The sequence below is a fragment of the Triticum aestivum genome, chromosome 3A, assembly GCF_018294505.1.
Source record: "Triticum aestivum cultivar Chinese Spring chromosome 3A, IWGSC CS RefSeq v2.1, whole genome shotgun sequence".
Taxonomy (NCBI): domain Eukaryota; kingdom Viridiplantae; phylum Streptophyta; class Magnoliopsida; order Poales; family Poaceae; genus Triticum; species Triticum aestivum.
This window is the reverse complement of record NC_057800.1, coordinates 599,021,197-599,040,514: the sequence shown is the minus strand read 5'-3', so window position 1 is coordinate 599,040,514 and position 19,318 is coordinate 599,021,197. Positions and strand designations below refer to the sequence as shown.

Sequence of the window (19,318 nt, the reverse complement as noted above, 5' to 3'; positions counted from 1 at the left end):
TTGAGCTATGTTTTATGCTTTGAGTCCTTAACCATTTTTCATGCGAACACCCATTCTACCTTACCTCTGCCCACCGTACAGTCGCTCTGCGAGCTGCGGCTTCAGACAGAAGACGGTTTAGGTGTTACACACTACTTGTCCGGCTACAGGAAGCATTTCATAGTGCAAGGCGGCAAGTCCCCGGGCCGACTTGTCGAGCCCGGTGCCAAGCGGAATGACAAAGAGTAACATACTTGTAAGCATAATTTTTATCATACAGACAAAAGAGGGCAGTCCCCGAGCTCGTCTCGGGGGGCCTGAAGTCTTGGTACTTTAATACAAAAGGTAGCGTGGTACATACTGCATCAACTGTAAAATCTTTGGAGGAGATTTTCATTCCATGGGCGCTCTGTCTCCTTGCCGGAGTCGTCCCTCTTGCGTGCTCGGGGCTTCTGAGCATTGATTAGGTAGTAGGAATCGTTGCCCAGTACTTTGCTGATGATGAAAGGGCCTTCCCAAGGCGCCGACAGCTTGTGCTGGCCGGCTGTTCGCTGGATCAGCCGGAGCACAAGGTCGCCTTCTTGGAAAGATCTTGGCCTGACCTTCCTGTTGTGGTATCGGCGCAGGCTCTGCTGGTAGATGCTGGACCGGCTGAGTGCCAACAGCCGGCCCTCTTCCAGCAGATCGACGCCATCTTGTCGTGCTTCTTCTGCTTCCTCCTCGGTGTACATGGTGACTCATGGGGAGTCGAACTCTATGTCCGTTGGGATGACGGCTTCGGCACCGTAGATGAGGAAGAAGGGCGTGAAGCTGGTTGACTTGTTTGGAGTCGTGCGCAGACTCTAGAGGACGGATGGCAGCTCGTCGAGCCAGCAGCCAGCCGAGCGCTCTAGAGGCTCGATCCGCCGAGGTTTGATGCGGACAGGATGAGGCCGTTTGCTCGCTCCACTTGGCCGTTTGACTGGGGATGGGCGACGGACGCTAGGTCCAGTCGGATGCCCTGTGTTGCGCAGAAACGGGCCAAGGCGCCTTTGGCGAAATTTGTGCCGTTGTCGGTGATGATGTTGTGTGGTATGCCGTACCGAATTGTGATATCGGAGATGAAAGTTACGGCAGTCGGACCGTTCAACTTCTTGATTGGCTTTGCTTCTACCCACTTGGTGAACTTGTCCATTGCGACAAGTAAGTGAGTTAAACCACCTCATGCTGTTTTGAATGGTCCCACCATGTCTAGACCCCAAACTACGAAAGGCCAGGCAATGGGGATGGTCTTGAGTGCATAAGCTGGTTGGTGCGCGAGGGAGTCCTGGATTAGGGGGTGTTCGGGTAGCCGGACTATACCTTCAGCCGGACTCCTGGACTATGAAGATACAAGATTGAAGACTTCGTCCCGTGTCTGGATGGGACTTTCCTTGGCGTGGAAGGCAAGCTTGGCAATGCGGATATTCAAGATCTCCTACCATTGTAACCGACTCTATGTAACCCTAACCCTATCCGGTGTCTATATAAACCGGAGGGTTGTAGTCCGTAGGCAATCAACTCCATATACAACAGTCATACCATAGGCTAGCTTCTAGGGTTTAGCCTCCTTGATCTCGTGGTAGATCTACTCTTGTACTACCCATATCATCAATATTAATCAAGCAGGACGTAGGGTTTTACCTCCATCAAGAGGGCCCGAACCTGGGTAAAACATCGTGTTCCCTGCCTCCTGTTACCATCCGGCCTAGATGCACAGATTGGGACCCCCTACCCGAGATCCGCCGGTTTTGACACCAACATTGGTGCTTTCATTGAGAGTTCCTCTGTGTCGTCGCCTTTAGGCCCGATGGCTCCTTTGATCATCAACAATGATGCGGTCCAGGGTGAGATTTTTCTCCCCGGACAGATCTTCGTCTTCGGCGACTTCGCTCTGCGGGCCAATTCGCTCGGCCACCTGGAGCAGATCGAAAGCTACGCCCCTGGCCATCAAGTCAGGTTTGGAAGCTTAAAATACACGGCTGACATCCGCGGAGACTTGATCTTCGACGAGCTCGAGCCACGGCCAAGCGCGCCGCACTATCTCGAGGGGCATGATCTAGCTCTGCCCCCGGACAATGTCCTGGAGGCCGAACACGCATCGGTTCCGACCCCTAACTCGGAGCCTATTGCGCCAATCGAGGATTAGCGGTTGGATGTCACCTCGGGGGCTGCGATCCCGAAAGCGATCGAGCCGAACGCTATCCCCGCACTCTGCACGACCCGTGACTCCGAGGATCCGGACTCCTTCCCGGACTCCGAACCCCCCGCGCCCCTGCCAATCGAATCCGATTGGCGCTGATAATGGAGTTCACCGCCGCAGACATCTTTCAGCATTCACCTTTCGGCGACATCCTGAATTCTCTTAAGTCTCTCTCTTTATCAGGAGAGCCCTAGCCGGACTACGGTCAGCGAGGGTGGGATACGGACAATGAGGAAATTCAAAGCCCACCCACCACCCACTTTGTAGCCACTGTTGACGATCTAACCGACATGCTTGACTTTAGCTCCGAAGACACCGACGGCATGGACGACGGTAGGAGACGAACAGGAACCAGCAGCTGTAGGGCGCTGGAAGGCCACCTCGTCATATGACATATATATGGTGGATACTCCAAAATATGGAGATGGCGATGGAACAGTGGAGGACGACGCCCCCAAGAAACAGCCAAAGCGCCGGCGTCAGCGGCGCCGCTCTAAATCCCGCCAAAGCAAAAACGGTGATTCCGGCACGGGAGATAATACTACCCCGGATAGCGCCGAAGAACACCCACCTCAGCAAGATTCGGCACAGGAAGATGGAGAAGCCAGCCCTCATGAGAGAGCGGCAGACCGAGAGGTCGAGGATGATAACTATACGCCTCCCTCCGAAGACGAGGCAAGCCTCGATGACGACGAATTCGTCATACCATCAGACCCCGCCGAACAAGAGCGTTTTAAACGCAGGCTTTTAGCCACGGCAAGCAGCCTCAAGAAAAAGTAGCAACAGCTTAGAGCTGCCCAAGATTTGCTAGCTGACAGATGGACTGAAGTCCTTACGGCCGAAGAGTATGAACTCGAATGCCCCTCCAAGAGTTACCCGAAGCACAGGCCGCTACCCCGATCAGAGGAGGAAGCACCAACATCACCAGCGCATGACATGGCAGACCGGCCACCTCGCGGCCGCGACAGAGAGGCCTCTCGGCCCTCCACCCAAGCCATGCCCCGACGCTGCTCAACTAAGGCACAGGAAAATGCGCCCGACCTGCGAGACATACTGGAGGATAAGGCAAGACAAACAAGATCGATCTACGGATCACGCAGGCGCCCTACGGCATGTGACAATGATCTTCACTCCGGATACAACAAATCCGGCCGGGCCAAACACAACAGACATAGCTCTTCCGAGTTGCGTCGTGATATAGCCCAGTACAGAGGCGCCGCACACCCACTATGCTTCACGAATGAAGTAATGGATCATAAAATCCCAGAGGGTTTCAAACCCGTAAACATCGAATCATACGATGGCACAACAGATCCGGCGGTATGGATCAAGGATTATCTACTTCACATCAACATGGCACGCGGCGACGATCTACACGCCATCAAATACCTCCCGCTCAAACTTAAAGGACCGGCCCGGCATTGGCTTAACAGCTTGCCAGCAAATTCAATCGATTCTTGGGAGGACCTGGAAGCCGCATTCCTCGACAACTTCCAGGGCACTTACGTGCGACCACCGGATGCCGACAACTTAAGCCACATAATTCAGCAGCCAGAGGAATCGGCTAGACAATTCTGGACACGGTTCCTAACAAAGAAAAACCAGATAGTCGACTGTCCGGATGCAGAGGCCCTAGCAGCCTTCAAGCATAACATCCGCGACGAGTGGCTTGCCCGGCACCTGGGACAGGAAAAGCCGAAATCCATGGCAGCCCTCACGACACTCATGACCCGCTTTTGCGCGGGAGAAGACAGCTGGCTAGCTCGCAGTAACAACTTATCAAAGAACCCTGGTAATTCGGATACCAAGGACAAAAGTGGCAGGACACGTCGGAATAAGCAAAAACGCCGCGTTAGCAGCAACAGCAATGAAGACACGGCAGTCAATGCCGGATTCAAAGGCTATAAATCCGGTCAGCAGAAAAAGCCATTCAAAAAGAATACTCAGGGCCCATCCAGTTTGGACCGAATACTCGATCGCTTGTGCCAGATACATGGCACCCCCGAAAGGCCAGCCAATTACACTAACAGGGATTGTTGGGTGTTCAAGCAGGCAGGCAAGTTAAGGGCCGAAAGCAGAGACAAGGGGCTGCACAGCGACGACGAGGAGCCCAAGCCGCCGAACAACAATGGACAGAAGGGCTTTCCCCCACAAGTGCGGACGGTGAACATGATATACGCAACAAACATTCCCAAGCGGGAACGGAAGCATGCGCTACGGGACGTATACGCGATGGAGCCAGTCGCCCCAAAGTTCAACCCATGGACCTCCTGCCCGATCACTTTTGATCGAAGGGACCACCCCACTAGCATCCGTCATGGTGGCTTCACCGCATTGGTTCTCGGCCCAATCATCGACGGATTTCATCTCACAAGAGTCCTCATGGACGGCGGCAGTAGCCTGAACCTGCTTTATCAGGATACAGTGCGGAAAATGGGCATAGATCCCTCAAGGATTAAGCCCACAAGAATGACCTTTAAAGGCGTTATACCAGGTGTAGAAGCCAACTGTACAGGCTCAGTAACACTTGACGTGGTCTTCGGATCCCCGGACAATTTCCGAAGCGAAGAGTTAATCTTCGATATAGTCCCGTTTCGCAGTGGCTATCACGCCCTGCTCGGACGAACCGCATTCGCAAAGTTCAATGCGGTGCCGCACTACGCATATCTCAAGCTCAAGATGCCAGGCCCTCGAGGAGTAATTATGGTCGATGGAAACACCGAACGCTCCCTCCGTACGGAGGAGCATACGGCGGCTCTCGCAGCGGAGGTACAAAGTAGCCTTCTCAGGCAATTCTCCAGTCCGGCCATTAAAAAGCCAGACACTGCCAAGCGTGCCCAGAGCAACCCACAGCAGGACCGCCTGGCACACTCTGAGCAAGCGTAGCAATGCGGCCCCAACCCCAGCTCTCACGACATAGCGAAACCAGTACCTCGCGTACATAACTACGCCCTCGAAATACCATGGGCGCAGGGGAAGGGGCACAATAACGGCACGCCCAAAATACGGCTTAAAACGTACTAGGGGCTGCCGGATTCTTTTTTTAATTTTTTGTTACTTTCAGGACTCCATACTTCGGACGACCTGTTCGGCAATTTGACTGCCGCACAAATGATGCAAGATCCAGGGAGGCAGACAAGCCATGCCGCATTATGGAACTCCCAGGTGGTCTCTGTTACGAGCGGTATACCTGTTTTAAATACAATTCCGCGGCCTTCCCCTGGTCAGGACATACTGAATAGTCCAATATCTTTTGCTTACCGCACTATTTGTATCGTTCGGCTTTGATAAATAGCCTCTCTATAAACAATGCTTAGCTTCTTATCTATTTTTTGCATTATCTTCTTTTCACATTTATGTTTATTAAATGACATGATTGCACCCATACACCATGGTACGGCAAACACTCCAGGGGCTTCAGTACCCCTCATAATGGTGTGAGAAGTCCGTACACTTTCACAAGTGCGGCACCCCGAACTCATAGCACTATATGCATCGGCTCCGAATCATGATTTGGGTCAATAGTTGGGTTTGCCCGGCTCCTATGTTTTGGTGCCTTACGTTCCGCTCTATCGGCTAAGGTAGCACTAGGAGAACCACTGCGATTGTGCCCCGGTTCAGCTGGGTTAAGCACCTCAGTGGAGAAAGCTAAAACTGACTGTCATGATGTGGCGAGAGACTGGCCGCTGTTCGAGAGGTTTTTCGAGTCCCTAAAGGCTTATGCCGCTTCGAGCGAGGAGCTGGCTTTGTCCGGCCAAGGCGTGGATAGCGCCCCGAACTCGGTCTTCCGAACTAGGGGCTTCGCCGAAATTTAAAATTATAGAGTTCTATGGCTAAGTGAGAGTGTTCAAGCATTATAGTCCCATTGCCTGGTTCGTTGTGCTGAGCGCCTCCCTCGAAGGACCCAACTATGGGAAAAAGAGCGCTCGGGTTTATCCCGAACACCCCAGCACTAGTGGCACGGGGGCAGAAGCCGACGACTGGCCATCTATCATTTTTTTGATAAACGGCCGCACAGAAAGTAATATTTTAAATTCAATAAGCATTGCTTAGCGCATATGAACAAGTTTTCAGTGCACAGGATAAACACGAGCGAGTTCATTCAAATATAACATCCTTGGTACATTCATCCGCCACAAGGCGGGCACCTGCAAGAACATCCTTGTAGTAGTTCTCGGGCTTGCGATGCTCCTTCCCCGGCGGCGGCCCGTCCTTCACAAGCTTCTCACTGTCCAGCTTACCCCAGTGCACCTTTGCACGGGCAAGGGCCCGACGGGCACCATCGATGCAGACGGAGCGCTTGATGACCTCGAGCCTCGGACAGGCCTCCACCAGCCGTCGCACCAGCCCGAAATAGCTCCCAGGCAGGGCCTCTCCGGGCCATAGCCGAACTATGAAGCCCTTCATGGCCTACTCGGCCGCCTTGTGGAGCTCGACCAGCTGTTTCAGCTGGTCGCTCAAGGGCACAGGGTGTCCGGCCTCAGAATACTGAGACCAGAACACCTTCTCCGTCGAGCTACCCTCTTCAGCTCGGTAGAATGCGGCAGCGTCGGATACGTTGCGGGGAAGATCTGCGAAGGCCCCTGGAGAGCTCCGGATTCGGGTAAGTAACATGTAGTTCACTTTTATATTTCTGCTTTGCATAAAGAATGCCTTACCCGCTGCTATCTTCCTCATCTCCTCCAACTCTTGGAGGGCCTTTTGGGCTTCGGCCTTGGCAGACTTGGCAGCCTCTAGGGCCGTTGCGAGCTTGGATGCTTGCGCCTTAGACTCCAGCTCCAAACTCTCATGCTTTTTCATGAGAGCCTGCAGCTCTTGCTGCACCTTGCCGACCTGAGCCCCAAGTCTGTCTCGCTCGGTGCGCTCCACGGCCGTTTTCTTTTCAGCCTCAAACAGCGCCTGCTTAAGGGTCGCCACCTCAGTCGTGGACCCTACAATAAGCAGTACAATCCTGTTACTCTTTTTGTAATCAAGCCTTTTTATAGGCACTTTTTCTGTAAGGTATTTCTTACCTTCTTCTTCCTCGAGCCGCCGCTTGGCAAGGCCGAGCTCTTGCTCGGTCCACTCGAGGTCCTGCTTCAGGACACCCACCTCCGCAGTCAGTGCGATGGTGGATAGCAGCGAAGCCTGCATACGCATATTGACTCTTTTTTGTTAGACTCCTGCGATATTTAATAGATCCTCTATTCGGCTTTTCTTTCCGAAGGCCAAACAGAGCATCAGGGACTACTATCTATGCGGTAATATTTTTACATATTTTTACTTACCTCGAAGCCTGTTAGAAGGCTAGCGCAAGCTTCAGTCAGTCCGCTCTTCGCAGACTGAACCTTCTGGATCACCGTACTCATAATAGTATGGTGCCCCTCGTCGATGGAGGCGTCGTCAAGCACCTCCAGCAGATTGTCCGGCACCTCCGGTTGGATGGAGGCCGCCGGCTCAGAAGGCTTGCTCCTCTTGGAAGGAGTTCGCCTACTGCGGTCCGGAACTGTGGAAGATTCCGGCGCGGTGTCCGGCACAAAGCCGGATTGAGAGCCCTGGGGAGCCTTATCCCCTTCACTCCTAGAGTCTGGGAGGTTGCCTTGCGGCTCCTCCGGGACCACCTCCTCCTGCCCCGGAGCTTGTCGCGACGCCACTTCGGTGTCGTCTACAGTGCGGGGGAAGACAGCAGGCAGAACTGAGTTCACGTCCGATGAGTCCAGGGAGCCGCCCGACGATTCGTCGAATTCGGCCCGGGGCGGACTGCATAATTACATTCGACATTAGGGAAAGATGTGCAACAAAGGAACATCATGAGTTACTCTGATATCCGAACTTACGATTTCGCCGGACGCTTGGCCCTGTTTGGCCACTCCTCTTCGCCCTCTTCGGCGTTGGGGGCGTAGTCCGGTGGAGGGGTCTTCCTTTTCCTAGACCCCTTGACCTCCCCCGTTGGGGCGGCCTTCCTCTTTTCTCCTCCCTCCGCTGGGGGGGAGAGTTTTCTTCTTCCTCCTCCTCGTTTTCGTGGGAGGAGGGCGTCTCGGACTCGTCAGATGACGAGTCCGACACCACCACGTTGCAGGCACTCCTTCGAGTCCCCGTGGTCTTCTTCTTCTTCTTGGCCTTCTTCTCTGACACCACATAAGGCGCCGGAACCAGCAGCTTCACTAGTAGAGCTGGGGCTAGGTCTTCGGGCAGCGGAGCCGGACAGTTAATCGGTCCGGATATCGCCCGCCAAGCCTGTCAAAGGTAAGGGAGTTTAGATCCCGCTTAGAGTCAAACTATGAAAAAAGCTTAACATCCTGTGAAAGGTGTAGATGGCTTACCTCGCTAGCGTTGTGCTGCGAGCTGTATCCGCGGTCCTCAGAAGCGGATGCGGGAGCCTCGGCGCCCTTGAATAGCATCTTCCAGGCGTCTTCGTACATCGTGTCGAAGAGCCTGCTGAGGGTTTGATGCTGCGCCGGGTCGAACTCCCACAGATTAAAATCCCGTTGTTGGCACAGGAGGATCCGGTGGACGAGCATAACCTGGATTACATTAACAAGCCGGACTGGCTTGTTCACCAGAGACTGGATGCATGTTTGCAATCCGGTCACCTCTTTTTCGTCACCCCATGACAGGCCCGTCTCTTTCCAAGACATAAGCCGCGTGGGGGGTCCGGATCAGAACTCGGGGGCTGCGGTCCATTCCGGATCGCATGGCTCGGTGATATAAAACCACCCGGGTTGCCATCCCTTTAGGGTCTCCACAAAAGAGCCCTCGAACCATAGGACGTTGGCCATCTTGCCTGCCATGGCGCCTCCGCACTCCGCCTGGCTGCCGCGCACCACCTTGGGCTTGACGTTGAAGGTCTTGAGCCAGAGGCCGAAATGGGGGCGGACGCGGAGAAAAGCCTCGCACACGACGATAAATGCCGAGATGTTGAGGATGAAGTTCGGAGCCAGATCATGGAAATCCAGGCCGTAGCAGAACATGAGCCCCCGGACAAATGGGTGGAGTGGAAAACCCAGTCCGCGGAGGAAGTGGGGGAGAAATACCACCCTCTCATGGGGCCTTGGGGTGGGGAGAAGCTGCCCCTCTTTGGGAAGCCGGTGCGCGATGTCCTTGGACAGGTATCCGACCTTCCTTAGCTTCTTGACTTTACCCTCCGTGACGGAGGAGACCATCCACTTGCCTCCCGCTCCGGACATTGCTAGAGAAGGTTGAGGTGGGAAGTGCGGGCTTGGGCGCTGGAGCTCGGGTGCGCAGGAGATGGATAGGCAAAGGAGGAAGAAGGCGTAGGTAAAAAGGTGGATCCTTGTCCCCTTATATGGGCGGATGCGGTTGTGCGTCCCCACCTGCCTAGTAAAACTCGCTTGCCTCCCAAGCGCCGTGATAAGTGGCGCGGTTGGGTTACCCACGTCCGTATTGATGAGAATCCCGTAAAAGGGGGGTACACGATCTCTGCTTTGACAAGACGTGCCAAGGAAACCGCCTCGCAAATCACGCTGAGGTGGAAAAGTGAAGACGATTCGAGTAAAGGACTTGGCTGTAGTGTGTTGACGCACTGCGGAATACGTCAGTAGATTTGATTTGTGTTAATATTATTCTCTCTATGGCAATATGTGGAAGCTTATTTTGCAGAGCCGGACACTACTCTTGGTGTTTACAATCTTCTATGAAGGACTTGGAGGAGGAACCCGCCTTACAATGCCGAAGACAATTTGCGTGCCGGACTCATCGTCATTGAAGCCTGGTTCAGGGGCTACTGAGGGAGTCCTGGATTAGGGGGTGTTCGGGTAGCCGGACTATACCTTCAGCCGGACTCTTGGACTATGAAGATACAAGATTGAAGACTTCGTCCCGTGTCCGGATGGGACTTTCCTTGGCGTGGAAGGCAAGCTTGGCGATGCAGATATTCAAGATCTCCTACCATTGTAACTGACTCTATGTAACCCTAACCCTATCCGGTGTCTATATAAACCGGAGGGTTGTAGTCCGTAGGCAATCAACTCCATATACAACAATCATACCATAGGCTAGCTTCTAGGGTTTAGCCTCCTTGATCTCGTGGTAGATCTACTCTTGTACTACCCATATCATCAATATTAATCAAGCAGGACGTAGGGTTTTACCTCCATCAAGAGGGCCCGAACCTGGGTAAAACATCGTGTTCCCTGCCTCCTGTTACCATCCGGCCTAGACGCACAGTTCGGGACCCCCTACCCGAGATCCGCCGGTTTTGACACCGACAGTGCGGCTTGGAGCTGAACTTCTGGCACCCTTTGCATTTTTGGACCAACTCCTTGGCCTCTTCCAAGGCAGTTGGCCAGAAGAAACCGTGTCAAAAGGCTTTGGCGACGAGTGCTCTTGAAGCCGCATGGTGGCCGCACTCGCCTTGATGGATGTCTTTGAGAATCGCCTGGCCTTGCTCTGGCTCTACGCAGCGTTGGTAGACACCAATGACGCTGCGCCTGACCAGCTCTCTGTTGATCATGGTGTAGGCTGCCGCCCGGCGTTGTATTTGCCGAGCTGAAGTTTCATCAGTCGGCAGCTCTTTGTTCACCAGGAATTTGAGGATGGGATGGGCCCATGAGGGTGCTGCTATTTCTTTGAATGCCAGAACTGCGACTTGGACGAGGGCGGTTGGGCTCGGAAGCGGCGGGTTGGAGTCAACAATCGCTTGCTAGGTTGATGAAGTCCCCAGGCCGACTGGCGCGGTCCTTCGGCCAAGTTCTGGAGTCTTCGAGTCCGCCACCGCAGTCCCCGGGCCGGGTTTGACTGTGGCGGCTTTGGGGCCTTCCGCCAGAATCCTCGAGGAGGCGGCTGCCCAGCAGGCGGGGGAGGCAGGAGGCCGTCTCCCTTGGCGATCCTGGTGATCCAGTGGCACTTCCGGGTGGTGTGATTCGACGGCTTTGCGCCGCTGTGGAACTTGCAAGGTCCATCCAAGGTCTGCTCATAGGAGAAGGCCGGCAACCAGTTTGGCTTGCCACCTTTCTGTCGCTTGGGCGGGGGCTGCTCATCTGGCTGCTGGGCTTCAACGGTCGCGACTTGCCAGCTGTTGGAAGCCGGCTGCGGGGCCTTGCACTTGCAGTCGCCCTGCTATTGTCGCCGGACGGCGTCTGCCGCCTAAGTACTTGGAGCTTGAGGGGCCATTTTGCCAGTTGTGCTGATTTGAATCTCCGCCTTCATGGAGGAGTCGGCCGTGGCGTACTTGTCCGCTATGATCAGCAGCTCGTCGAGGGTTTCTGGCTCGTCGCAAAGGATCTTATGCTTGAGGAGGGTGCCTTCTCTACACCCGGTTGTGAAGTACTTGATGGCCTGCACCTCGTGCACGCCCTCGCAGGAGTTCCGGAGCTCGGCCCAACGCGTGAGGTAATCGCGAGTCGACTCGTCGGGGCCTTGCACGCACAAGGAGAGATGATGAGGCTTGGGAGGACGCTTGTACGTGCTGGTGAAGTTGCAGATGAACGCTTCGGAGAAGTCGACCCAACTGTTGATGCTGTGGGGCTTTAGGCTGTTCAGCCATGTCCGGGCCGTGCCCTAGAGCATGAGCGGAACGAACTTTACGGCGACACGCTTGTTGCCGTTTGCTATGCTGACAGCCGTGGAGTAGTCGACTAGCCAGTCTTCCGGCTTCACGGAGCCGGTATACTTGGGTGTTTCTCTTGGGAGTGTGAACCCTCTAGGAAAGGTCTCATCCCGAATGCGGGGCCCGAAACAAGGTGGACCCAGCTCATCTTCTTCTTCCAGCGCCAAGGATTGGTGAAGTCAGTCAATCCGGTGGCGGGCGTCATTCTCTCCAACTCCCTCTCGGCGGCCAAGGCGATCACCGAGAGTCGGATGGTCAACAGGCAGCGAGGAGACTCGCCTCTCCATGCGGGGAGGGGGAGACGGACAGTCGTCCCGTCGTTCCACTGTTCTTGGGCGGCTGTCTCGGTCGCTCTCTATGGTAATACGAGTCCGACTGTGGCTGACAGCCGGCTCCTTGTCTTTTCTTCCTCGGGCGCCGCCAGTCGGCGTACGAGACGTCGCCCCTTGATCTCGGTGAAGGTCGTCGTTGGGCCGTCGAGGCGCCTCCATGCGGCAACCGGCCTCGTTCTGTGCGGCGGCCGCGTCGAGGAGCCGCTGGACTCGCTCCACCATGAGGCGTCATTCTTCGCCCTCGAAATTGTCCACCTCATCCGCCGCTGCCTAGGCGGCTCGGATGTTCTCCGCTGGGGTAGCGTACACAGGGCGGCTTGCCCCAAACAGGTCGGCGATGGCTACGCCACGCTGCCGGACCGCGCCAAGGCGGCTGGGCCCCGCCGGGGCCAGCGAGCCGCCGACAGCGCGATCCATCTCCCGCTGGTAGGCTTCTGACAAGCGCCTCATGCTGGCCAGCTTCTTCGCGCCTTCAAGGAGCTGAAGGCGGCGCGCCTCCAACGTCTCTGCGTCAGCGTCTTCCGGAATGGGCGCAGTAAGGTCTTGCAGCGCCGCGCCGAGTGAGTCGGGCGCTCCTCCGCCGGGGAGCTCGTCATGACTGATGACTAGCACCTCGGTGACGGTGCTTCCGTTGCTCTCTACGCGGGGAGAGGTTCGTCGTAGACCACCATGTTGGTGGGGAACACGTCGAGCGACGCGGTGTCGAAGTCGACCAGCATCGGGTCGGTGGAGCCTACGGACTCCAAGTCTACGGCAGGCTCACCGGAAACGTGGAGTTGATCGAGGAGGCCCGCGAGGAGGTTCTCGGGGCTACCCGTGCCTGCGTTGGATGCAGGCTCGTCGGAGAGGCGGACCTCGCCGACAAGTTCGGCCAGGGAGCTGACCGCGTAGGCGATCTCAATGCTGCTTAGCGCGTCGGTGCAAACTCCGTCTGGCGTGCCTGGCTGGCTGCGCTCACCAGGGAGAAAAAGGGTTCCCGTGCAGAACAGATCTCCGGACGGCGGTGCACCAGGCCCCAAGGTGGGCGCCAAATGTCAGGGGTTTGGTGCGACATATGCCAAAGGATGGCTTATCATGGTGGGGGCGAGTAGAACGTCGCCGGTGCCTGGAAATGGGATGAGGCAGAGACATGCACGCCGACGAATCTTACCCAGCTCCGGGGCTCTCCGAGGAGATAATACCCCTACTGCTGCTCTGCGGGGTCTCCGCATGTTCACTATGGCCAAGTGTTTACACGGTTGCTCCTTGAGCTGTTTCTTGGAGGTAGGAGAGGGCAAGGCTAGCTCTCTCCCTTCTATATGATTTGGTCTAGAGCTAATGGGTTCCAACCCTTTGCATGGGTGCCCTGGGGGGTTTATATAGGCCTACCCCCCAGGGGTACAATGGTAATCCGGCTGGACGTGGGCCCAGCCGTCAGTGCCTCTGGCCTCCATATTCTCTGCCGACCGCTGGGGCCCGCCGACTGGCCTGGTACGGAGCCGACAGGCCGCGTCCGCCGCGGGCGGGTCTTGCCGGCTGCTGATTACTGTAGTCGTGCTTCTGATGACGCGGGCTTGATCATGAGGAAGTGGCAATAGCCCCGCCGCCTGACGGGCGATCACTGTTGCCACTCCCCATCACATCTTGATTAATGGCGTGTGGGCTTCGGGGGAGGGCTCGGCCATCTCCCCCGGGCTGACTCCCGACGGGCCCGACTGGTGGCTCTCCTGCCGTCTCCCGAGGTCTCACTGACTGGTGGGGCCTGCTGCCCCTAGGCCGTACAGACAAGCCGTCGTGGGTGCAGGATTCGGTCCTGCGGTGCTGATGTCAGGGCCGGCATGCCAACAGTGCCACGCCGCACGGAGATCCTCCGGGGTACGGCGTGTTGTGGACATGCCTGCCCTTGGTGAGGGGCCGGGGTGGGCTTCGCCGTAGCCACGCCCCTGCCTCGTCCCCTTTGATGAGGTCATGGGGTTTGTTGGAGTCGCAAGCCGACTCCCCAGAGCCGGCTTCTCTGGAAGTCGTCTCTGGGACTCGGCCGTGAGCGGGCAGTCGGTCGTCTTGCCATCGACTCCTCAGGAGGCGGCTCTTCGTCCTGGGGTCTTGAGGTTTGTTGGAGTTGCAGGCCGACTCCCCAGAGCCGGCTTCTCTGGAAGTCGTCTCTGGGACTCGGCCGTGAGCGGGCAGTCGGCCGTCTTGCCGTCGACTCCTCAGGAGGCGGCTCTTCGTCCTGGGGTCTTGAGGGGCGCAGCCTGCCCCGATGTCTTGAAAGGTTCTAGGGCTCGGGTTGGCCTACCCGTGGCCCATTTCTCCGACACTTTCCTTCTTTGTACTGACCATAGAAAGTTTCAGACCTGCAATCTGCAATTCAGGTAGTGTCAAAAACAGTCTTACATTTTCGGACGGAGTACTAAATATCAGAGTCAATAATGAATTCAACATTAGTATTATGATGTATGGAACTTTTTCAACACTACTTGTAAACCATTAATTCATGGGATGACCAGAGCATAAATTAATGGTTACATCTATCAGCATAAACAACCACAAAAGAAAGTAACATTTGATATTAAAGTGGGTAGCCATGCTAGTCATCCGATACTTAGGTTTCTCTAAAATAGATGAAATGAACATAAAGCGAATCAGAAAGTTGAAGAATATGACACATACCTTTGCGGACAGCTGCTGAATCTCTTCTATGTAGTGTTCTTCGGCAAAAATATTACATGTTTATCAAAATCCAGGGCATGTGCAATCGAATCAGCTTTGATTTAATTTTTAATGTACAACATAAAAGAAAAAGAAAAAAAGGCATGAGAGTGTCAAAAAACCTAAGCAGACAAGGGACTGGCAACACTGGTCATCTACAATATTGTTTTCTTTAGAACAGTTATGTAAAACAAGATAGTTGTGTAGTTGCAGTCTCATTATTTAGTTACAGACAACCACTTCATCAAAGATCAGATGAATTCATGTTACCTCCATCTGCTGAATCTGGACCAGAAAGTCTATTGGCTTGTGGTGATTTGGATGACTTGTTGCCTTTGAAGCTTCACTCTTTGCAACCCTTGGATCTCCGTTCTGCATGATTATAGTTCCTATAGCATGAAGACAATTTTCTTTAGTTAATAAACTTTTTGGGTACATCAATACGTTGAGCATAACCAAGGCACATACCCGTCCATTATTCCACCATTCACAGTATCACAGTATTTCATCAACCACTGGAGAGACACAAGTTGTCTAATGGGTGTCCTTTAACAAGCTTGTTAACCTCAATATTTTGCAAGGAGACACCAATCATTTATATGTACAAGAAACAACTGTTAAAATGTAACACGCAAAAAAACTGTTAAAATGTGCTTGATAGAAAAAGTACCACAAATCAGCCAACAACCCAACAACATAATTATGTTTTTTTGTGTGGAAGCTGACATTCAAAAGTATTCTCACATTGGCATATTAAAATTCCCAATATCATACCTATACACCTAAGGGAGTGATCCGCTAGCTACTTCTAATTATCTCAACATGCATGCTTTCACATCATCAAAATTATTATATCCGTTAAATTTATTATCTAAATTTACTAGCATCCTTTCGATCAACACATGGGAATCCTCAACCATGCAACATGCATTAGTTGATTATAAGTGGGTTTTAAATCACATCGGATTTAATTGTTACATGAACCACTACCTATTTTTTAAGAAAAAGGGTTTCCCCCCGCTTTATATTATAAAGCAAACCACCAAACATCCAAAGTCACGAAGTCAAGTACAATAAGTCATAGAATCATGCTGGGGGGCATAGCAAGACAAGCCCCAAATAAAGCTAAAAGGAGACTCTAATCCGGGTCGGGAGGAGGAGGTGGTGGTGGAGGAGGAGGAGCAAAAGATGTTGGGGATCGTAGCAATAATTCAAAAAAAATTCCTACGTGTCACCAAGATCAATCTAGGAGATGCTAGCAATGAGAGAGAGGGAGTGCATCTTCATACCCTTAAAGATCGCTAAGCGGAAGCATTCAAGAGAACGGGGTTGATGGAGTCGTACTCGCGTCGTGATCCAAATCACCAATGATCCTAGCGCCGAACGGACGGCACCTCCGCGTTCAACACACATACGAAGCGGAGACATCTTATCCTTCTTGATCCAGCAAGGGGGGAGGAGAAGTTGATGGAGATCCAGCAGCACGATGGTGTGGTGGTGGAAGTAGCGGGATCCCGGCAGGGCTTCGCCAAGCGCAAGCAGGGAGGAAGAGGTGTCACGGGAGGGAGGGAGGCGCCAGGGCTTGGGGTGCTGCTGCCCTCCCTCTCCTCCACTATATATAGGGGCCCTGGGGGGCGCCGGCCCCTAGAGATCCCATCTAATGGGAGGGGCAGCAGCCTAGGGGGTGGCTTGGCCCCCAAGCCAGGTGGAGGCGCCCCCACCCCTTTAGGGTTTCCAACCCTAGGCGCCAGGGAGGCCCAAGGGGGGCGCACCAGCCCACCAGGGGCTGGTTCCCACATCACTTCAGCCCATGGGGCCCTTCGGGACAGGTGGCCCCACCGGATGGACCCCCGGGACCCTTCCGTTGGTCCCGGTACAATACCGGTGACCCCGAAACTCTCCCGGTGGCCGAAACTGGACTTCCTATATATATATATATATATATATATATATATATATATATATCTTTACCTCCGGACCATTCCGGAACTCCTCGTGACGTCCGGGATCTCATCCGGGACTCCGAACAACTTTCGGTTAACCGCATACTAATATCTCTACAACTCTAGCGTCACCGAACCTTAAGTGTGTAGACCCTACGGGTTCGGGAGACACGTAGACATGACAGAGACAACTCTCCAGCCAATAACTAACAACGGGATCTGGATACCCATGTTGGCTCCCACATGCTCCATGATGATCTCATCGGATGAACCACGATGTCGAGGATTCAATCAATCCCGTATACAATTCCCTTTGTCTACCGGTATAGTACTTGCCTGAGATTCGATCGTCGGTATCCCGATACCTTGTTCAATCTCGTTACCGGCAAGTCTCTTTACTTGTTCCGTAACACATCATCCCATGATCAACTCCTTGGTCACATTGTGCACATTATGATGATGTCCTACCGAGTGGTCCCAGAGATACCTCTCCGTTACACGGAGTGACAAATCCCAATCTCGATTTGTGCCAACCCAACAGACACTTTCAGAGATACCCGTAGTGCACCTTTATAGCCACCCAGTTACGTTGTGACGTTTGGTACACCCAAAGCATTCCTACGGTATCCGTGAGTTGCACAATCTCATGGTCTAAGGAAATGATACTTGACATTAGAAAAGCTTTAGCATACGAACTACACGATCTTGTGCTAGGCTTAGGATTGGGTCTTGTCCATCACATCATTCTCCTAATGATGTGATCCCGTTATCAATGACATCCAATGTCCATGGTCAGGAAACCATGACCATCTATTGATCAACGAGCTAGTCAACTAGAGGCTTACTAGGGACATGTTGTGGTCTATGTATTCACACATGTATTACGGTTTCTGGTTAATACAATTATAGCATGAACAATAGACAATTATCATGAACAAGGAAATACAATAATAACCATTTTATTATTGCCTCTAGGGCATATTTCCAACAGTCTCCCACTTGCACTAGAGTCAATAATCTAGTTCACATCACTATGTGATTGCAATGAATCCAACACCCATGGGGTTTGTTCATATCTTGCTTGTGAGAGAGGTTTATTAGTCAATGGGTCTGAACCTTTCAGATCCATGTGTGCTTTACAAATCTCTATGTTATCTTGTAGATGTAGCTACCACGCGCTACTTGGAGCTATTCCAAATAACTGCACTACTATATGAATCCGGTTTACTACTCAAAGTCATCCGGATTAGTGTCAAAGTTTGCATCGACGTAACCCTTTACGACGAACTCTTTTACCACCTCCATAATCGAGAAAATTCCTTAGTCCACTAATTACTAAGGATAAGTTCGACCGCTGTCATGTGATCCATTCCTGGATCACTCCTGTACCCCTTGACTGACTCATGGCAAGGCACACTTTAGGTATGGTACACAGCATAGCATACTGTAGAGCCTATGTCTAAAGCATAGGGGACGACCTTCGTCCTTTCTCTCTCTTCTGCCGTGGTCAGGTCTTGAGTCTTACTCAATACTCACACCTTGTAACACAGCCAAGAACTCCTTCTTTGCTGATCTATTTTGAACTCCTTCAAAATTTTGTCACAGTGTGTATTCATTTGAAAGTACTATCAAGCGTTTTTGATCTATCCTTATAGATCTTGATGCTCAATGTTCAAGTAGCTTAATCCAGGTTTTCCATTGAAAAACACTTTTCAAATAACCCTGCATGCTTTCTAGAAATTCTACATCATTTCTGATCAACAATATGTTAACAACATATACTCATCAAAAATTCTATAGTGCTCCCACTCACTTCTTTGGAAATACAAGTTTCTCATAAACTTTGTATAAACCCAAAATCTTTGATCATCTCATCAAAGCGTACATTCCAACTCTGAGATGCTTACTTCAGTGCTTAGAAGGATTGCTGGAGCTTTGCATACTTGTCAGCATCTTTCAGGATTGACAAAACCTTCTGGTTGTATCACATACAACCTTTCCTCAAGAAAAAATGTCGAGGAAACAATGTTTTTTTACATCCTATCTGCAAGATTTCATAAATAATGCAGTAACTGCTAACATAATTCCAACAGACTCTTAGCACCGCTAGGAGTGAGAAAGTCTCATCGTAGTCAACTCCTTGAACTTGTCGGGAAACATCTTAATGACAAGTCGAGCTTTCTTAATGGTGACACTTACCATCATTGTTTGTCTTCCTTTTAAAATCCATCTGCACCCAACAGCCTTACAACCATCAAGTGGTTCTTTCAAAGTCTATACTTTCTTTTATACATGGATCCTCTCTCGGATTTTATGGCCTCGAGCCATTCTTCGGAATCTGGGCCCACCATCACTACTCCATAGCTCGTAGGTTCATTGTTGTCTAGCAACATGACTTCCAAGACAGGATTACCTACCACTCTGAAGTAGTATGCATCCTTGTCGACCTATGAGGTTTGGTAGTGACTTGATCCGAAGTTTCATGATCACTATCATAAGCTTCCACTTCAATTGGTGTAGGTTCCATAGGAACAACTTCCTGTGCCCTGCTACACACTAGTTGAAGTGACGGTTCAATAACCTCATCAAGTCTCCACCATCCTCCCAC

The 19,318-nt window shown here is 52.6% G+C and overlaps 1 pseudogene; it reads right to left on the bottom strand.

Annotated features, from left to right (window-relative positions):
- LOC123057025 (microtubule-associated protein RP/EB family member 1B-like) overlaps window positions 1-15,362 on the bottom strand; it is a 58,170-nt pseudogene extending 42,808 nt beyond the window's left edge.
- Window positions 15,363-19,318: the final 3,956 nt, after the last annotated feature.